General features: G+C 45.8%; 1 long non-coding RNA gene across 1 annotated transcript; it reads right to left on the bottom strand.

Moving 5' to 3' along the window:
• Nucleotides 1-1,846: 1,846 nt before the first annotated feature.
• On the bottom strand, nucleotides 1,847-6,393 carry LOC134970226 (uncharacterized). Its single transcript, XR_010189729.1, has 2 exons — nucleotides 6,126-6,393; nucleotides 1,847-3,239 (listed from the first exon to the last, which is right to left on the bottom strand). It is a non-coding gene; the product is annotated as an uncharacterized LOC134970226 (long non-coding RNA).
• Between the last annotated feature and the right edge of the window lie 302 nt (nucleotides 6,394-6,695).

The following is a 6,695-nucleotide window of genomic DNA, read 5'->3' as shown; positions in this document are numbered from 1 at the left end:
AAAAAAAAAAAACCACGGGGAGGTGGTATACAATTATGGATGGACTGCCGAGTGCCGACACAGAGGTAGCTACAGCCGTGGACTACCGTACTGTGTCTGCTGCTAATATAGACTGGATGATAATGAGATGAAATCAATATAATATCACTAGTACTGCAGCCGGACAGGTATGTATATTTCTTATGTAATGACTGATGACGGACCTGCTGGACACTGTCAGCTCAGCAGCACCGCAGACTGCTACAGTAAGCTACTATACTATAGTAGTATGTACAAAGAAGAAAGAAAAAAAAAACCACGGGGAGGTGGTATACAATTATGGATGGACTGCCGAGTGCCGACACAGAGGTAGCTACAGCCGTGGACTACCGTACTGTGTCTGCTGCTAATATAGACTGGATGATAATGAGATGAAATCAATATAATATCACTAGTACTGCAGCCGGACAGGTATGTATATTTATTATGTAATGACTGATGACGGACCTGCTGGACACTGTCAGCTCAGCAGCACCGCAGACTGCTACAGTAAGCTACTATACTATAGTAGTATGTACAAAGAAGAAAGGAAAAAAAAAACCACGGGGAGGTGGTATACAATTATGGATGGACTGCCGAGTGCCGACACAGAGGTAGCTACAGCCGTGGACTACCGTACTGTGTCTGCTGCTAATATAGACTGGATGATAATGAGATGAAATCAATATAATATCACTAGTACTGCAGCCGGACAGGTATGTATATTTATTATGTAATGACTGATGACGGACCTGCTGGACACTGTCAGCTCAGCAGCACCGCAGACTGCTACAGTAAGCTACTATAGTAGTATGTATAAAGAAGAATGGAAAAAAAAAAACCACGGGTAGGTGGTATACAATATTATATATATATATATATTATATACAATTATATATATATATATATATATTAAACTGGTGGTGGTGATTGATTATTAAACTGGTGGTCAGGTCACTGGTCACACTATCAGCAACTTGCAAGTAGTACTCCTAAGCAGACAATCACAAAATATATTATACTGGTCTGGTGGTCAGTGTGGTCACAATGGCAGTGTGGCACTGACTCTGGCAGCAAAAGTGTGCACTGTACGTTATATGTACTCCTGAGTCCTGCTCTCAGACTCTAACTGCTCCCCACTGTCAGTGTCTCCCCCACAAGTCAGATAATTAATACAGTCACACTATCTAATCTATATCACTTCAGCAAGTAGTAGTAGTATAGCAGTACTCCTCCTAATAATGCTCCCCAAAATTACTACTACTGTGTCTCTCTCTACTGTCTCACTCTCTTCTCTAAACGGAGAGGACGCCAGCCACGTCCTCTCCCTATGAATCTCAATGCACGTGTGAAAATGGCGGCGACGCGCGGCTCCTTATATAGAATCCGAGTCTCGCGATAGAATCCGAGCCTCGCGAGAATCCGACAGCGGGATGATGACGTTCGGGCGTGCTCGGGTTAACCGAGCAAGGCGGGAAGATCCGAGTCGCTCGGACCCGTGTAAAAAAACCTGAAGTTCGGGCGGGTTCGGTTTCCGAGGAACCGAACCCGCTCATCTCTAATAAAAACCAGACACAAAGGTGTAATTATAGGAAAGCACACCGTGGGGTGTATGTAATTGGTTCTAAGATCACAGTCCTGGCAATCAGTTATAAGACTGGTTACCTATAACACCTCCCAAATGCGTCTTAATTTCCAATATGAAAGCTGTGTGTGTCCCCATGCTGGGAAATAATGAATATATGTTATCTGACCCATTCAATGATGCTCCCAAAGATACATTCAGCATATAGACACTTCAGTGGGGGAATAAAAAACAGAGAGAGTATTATCGTTATACAACAAGTATTTTATTTAAATTTTTATTTCTGTCTGCAAGCACTTCTCAGATGGTGGTGGAGGTGCGTGCCTCTCCGATGGTGGTGAGGGCGCACACCTCTGATGGTGGTGAGGAAGGATGCCTCTGATGGTGGTGTGAACGCATTCCACTGATGGTGGTGTGAACGCATTCCTCTGATGGTATTGAGGAGCATGCCTCTGATGGTGGTGTGCAGGGGCGGATTGGCCATAGGGCTCACCAGGAAGATTCCTGGTAGGCTGACTTGTATGTGGGGCCTGTTTTATGTGTTGTCAAGTGGCCCCAACCTCCACATGACTGGCAGCCCACTGCACTCATTACACTGCATTGTCCCCATTCATTCTGTTATACCATCCCTGCAGTACAGCAACTCTGCCATCCACTGATGCTGCCATGTGGCTACACGGTATGTTATGTCCCTTGTGCTGACAATGTCGAGCCACTTCTACAAAATTTTACAGGGTCACTTTCAGTTTCCAATCCGCCCCTGGTCTCAGACACAACTGCAGCAAAAGACACAAGGAAGGCAGCAATTGCATACTATCAGGCCCTATGAGGAGGGATTCTGTACCCCTCAACAGACTCCAACGCCCCTCATCAGACCACACCCCCATTAGGGCTGCTTCCATAAATTTCCTGGGCTGATTTTCCATCCCAATCTGCCGCTGGTGGTGTGGATGCATTCCTCTGATGGTGGTGAGGAAGGATGCCTCTGATGGTGGTGAGGGCGCATACCTCTGATGGTAGTGAGGGTGCATGCCTCTGATGGTATTGAGGGTGCATGCCTCTGATGGTATTGAGGGCGCATGCCTCTGATGGTGGTGAGGGCGCATACCTCTGATGGTGGTGAGGGCGCATGCCTCTGATGGTATTGAGGCGCGTGCCTCTGATGTTATTGAGGCGCATGCCTCTGATGTTATTGAGGCGCATGCCTCTGATGTTATTGAGGCGCATGCCTCTGGTGGTATTGAGCCTGGGGAGGCTATAGCGTTGGCGCATGCCTCTATGGCAGGGGTGCCTGCCTAGCCCGGGGAGGTGGAGGCGCCTGTCTCACCCGGGGTGGAGGAGGTGGCTGACGTGCCCGAGGTGGTGGGGGCATCTGTCGTGGCCGAGATGTCAGTCCTTGTCTTGCCCGAGGTGGCGGGGGCGCTTTTCTTTCCCGGGGTGCAGGAGGTGCTTGCCTTGCCCGAGGTGGAGGGGGAGCTTGTTTAGCCCGGGGTGCGGGAGGCACCTGTCTTGCCTGGTGTTGTTTCGGCTCCTCTCTCTCCGAGGGTGGCATGGACTCCTGCCTCTCTGGGTGCAGTTGCTCTTTGGGCATCTCCTCCTGCTGTGCTGGGGGCACCTCATTCTCAATGAGCTTCTCCTTAATTAAATGAAGGTGAAATAGAAGTTAGAAATAAATAATTAAGCTCAGTTATATGCAGACATATTTTGGTAGTAGGCTACTGCCCTAATAAGCTCTTTTTCTCCGCCAGGGTCTCATACTGGTCCCATATTCAGTATATACTGTGGATGATGCCTGTACCCCACCTCATATACCTATTGCCTGTACCCCACCTCATATACCTAATGCCTGTACCCCAACTCATATACCTATTGCCTGTACCCCACCTCATATACCTATTGCCTGTACCCCACCTCATATACCTATTGCCTGTACCCCACCTCATATACCTAATGCCTGTACCCCGTCTCATATACCTAATGCCTGTACCCCGTCTCATATACCTAATGCCTGTACCCCGTCTCATATACCTAATGCCTGTACCCCACCTCATATACTTAATGCCTGTACCCCACCTCATATACCTAATGCCTGTACCCCGTCTCATTTACCTAATGCCTGTACCCCGTCTCATATACCTAATGCCTGTACCCCACCTCATATACTTAATGCCTGTACCCCATCTCATATACTTAATGCCTGTACCCCACCTTATATACTTAATGCCTGTACCCCACCTCATATACTTAATGCCTGTACCCCATCTTATATACTTAATGCCTGTACCCCACCTTATATACTTAATGCCTGTACCCCACCTCATATACCTATTGCCTGTACCCCACCTCATATACCTAATGCCTGTACCCCACCTCATATACCTATTGCCTGTACCCCACCTCATATACCTATTGCCTGTACCCCACCTCATATACCTAATGCCTGTACCCCACCTCATATACCTAATGCCTGTACCCCACCTCATATACCTAATGCCTGTACCCCACCTCATATACCTAATGCCTGTACCCCACCTCATATACCTAATGCCTGTACCCCATCTCATATACCTAATGCCTGTACTCCGTCTCATATACCTATTGCCTGTACCCCACCTCATATACCTAATGCTTGTACCCCACCTCATTTACCTAATGCCTGTACCCCGTCTCATATACCTAATGCCTGTACCCCACCTCATATACTTAATGCCTGTACCCCATCTCATATACCTAATGCTTGTACCTTACTCCAAACATAGGGGGTCATTCCGAGTTGTTCGCTCTGTATTTTTTTCTCGCAACGGAGCGATTAGTCGCTAATGCGCATGCGCAATGTCCGCAGTGCGACTGCGCCAAGTAAATTTGCTATGCAGTTAGGTATTTTACTCACGGCATTACGAGGTTTTTTCTTCGTTCTGGTGATCGTAATGTGATTGACAGGAAGTGGGTGTTTCTGGGCGGAAACAGGCCGTTTTATGGGTGTGTGCGAAAAAACGCTACCGTTTCTGGGAAAAACGCGGGAGTGGCTGGAGAAACGGAGGAGTGTCTGGGCGAACGCTGGGTGTGTTTGTGACGTCAAACCAGGAACGACAAGCACTGAACTGATCGCAGATGCCGAGTAAGTGTGGAGCTACTCAGAAACTGCTAAGAAGTGTCTATTCGCAATTTTGCTAATCTTTCGTTCACAATTTTACTATGCTAAGATTCACTCCCAGTAGGCGGCGGCTTAGCGTGTGCAAAGCTGCTAAAAGCAGCTTGCGAGCGAACAACTCGGAATGACCCCCATAAACCAAATATTCCAAACCATATGTTTATATCGTTATACAACCAGTTATGTCATCAGAAACCAGAACAGAGAAAAAGATAGCTTAATAGGGCAGTAGCCTACTACCCCCTCAAAAAGAACAATATATAAAATTAAGCCCTACAGTGCAGAGATTCATTTTTAGTTTATAGTAATATTTATTATACCATTACAGTCCTATGTCCAATATCACTTTTATAATGACCATCACCTAATCACTCAATTTAATTGTGAGGTGTAGGGTGATAAACATGTGGTAAAAACAGAAAATTGGAAAGGTGGGGATGTGGGAGGAGAAATGAACCACAGATAGGGAACAGTAGGGACATTGTTATTCCCACACAAGGGGACAATTAGTCATGAGTTTATCACCCAACACCTCTCAATGATATTGTGTGAGTAGGTGATGGTTATTATAAAACTATTGGACATAGGACTCTCTTCTTAAGTGTAAAAAAAATTAATAGATTTAGGGTACTTTAATTTGAGTCAAATATCTGTTTAAATGCATTTTTCAGTTTAAATGGAAAAAATGAGAAAAGCAAATATTTCCGCAAAATAAGCGCTCTCATTAAATTCCGGGTATATAAAAATGTGCAATCTTACTGAATAACCCCCCAAGTGTACAAAGTATCATGAAAATCTCAGCCGCTGGGTGACCTAATGACATTTTTCTGTGTGATTGAACATGGACACGTCTACTCCTCCCCTTTAGAATGTAAGCTCTCACGAGCAGGGCCCTCTTCCCTCATGTGCTTATCCTTTCTTACTTTAATAATCTTCAACTGCACCACATCCAGCAGTCTTCTGCCACCTGATACTTATTCCAGTGCCATCTGCTGATGTAGCTATGTTTATTTACCCTGTACTTGTCCTATACTGTCATCAACTGTAAGTTGCTGTTTTCCTGTTTGATTATTTGTTTATGTACTCTGTAGTTGGGCGCTGCGGAACCCTTGTGGTGCCATATAAATTGTGGCACCATATAAATAAAGGAAAATAATAATAATAATAATAATAATAATAATAATGGAATGACCCCTTAGTCAGATTTGGGCAGAGACACCTCCTGACATTTAGGCCTACTCCACTGGGACAAAACCGCCTTCTATGCACTGACCACACCCACTTTTAGGTGAGCCCCGCCCTTTATAAAATAAAGAAAAAAAACTAATTGTGCAAACAACAAAGTACAAATAAAAATGACAGCGCACTTACCTTCCGCTTTCGAAATGGCCAGCACAGGCCAAATGGGAAGCAGCAGTCCATGGCTGCTCCCTTCTGCGTCCTTCCTCCTCCTTCTGCTCTCCTTCCTCCTCCTCCTTCTCTCCTTCCTCCTCCTTCCGCTCTCCTCACCGATATAATTTACTAGAAAGTAAATATAAGTGACTTGCAGTCTGTAGAATATTACCAATAGGTAAAAAAAATCACAAATGCCAGGAGCACTGACAAATGCTTCCCGCTCTAGGGGTTGCCACGAGACGGGATAAACCCTAGTGTGCTGCTCTGGCATTCCATTCATAGGACCATTATGATGTCATAGCACAGACATTAGCAGCAGCCATATAGGCCAATATGTGTATGACATAAAGTATCAGACTGTGTATAGGGGTAAGCAGGGGTAGAATAGTGTATCTCCCACCTGCCCCAATTCACACACCATGAAAGGGGCTTATTCTGTCCCAGTGTCACATGTCTGAATGCTGTGACGTGGATCAGGCATTGCCAGGCACAATAAAAAAGTTTGGGTAAGGGCCTGCCAATGCTGCTACAGTCTCCCAGGGCCCC

This window comes from Pseudophryne corroboree, chromosome 11 (assembly GCF_028390025.1).
Source record: "Pseudophryne corroboree isolate aPseCor3 chromosome 11, aPseCor3.hap2, whole genome shotgun sequence".
Lineage (NCBI taxonomy): Eukaryota > Metazoa > Chordata > Amphibia > Anura > Myobatrachidae > Pseudophryne > Pseudophryne corroboree.
This window is presented reverse-complemented; position numbering and strand designations above follow the sequence as displayed.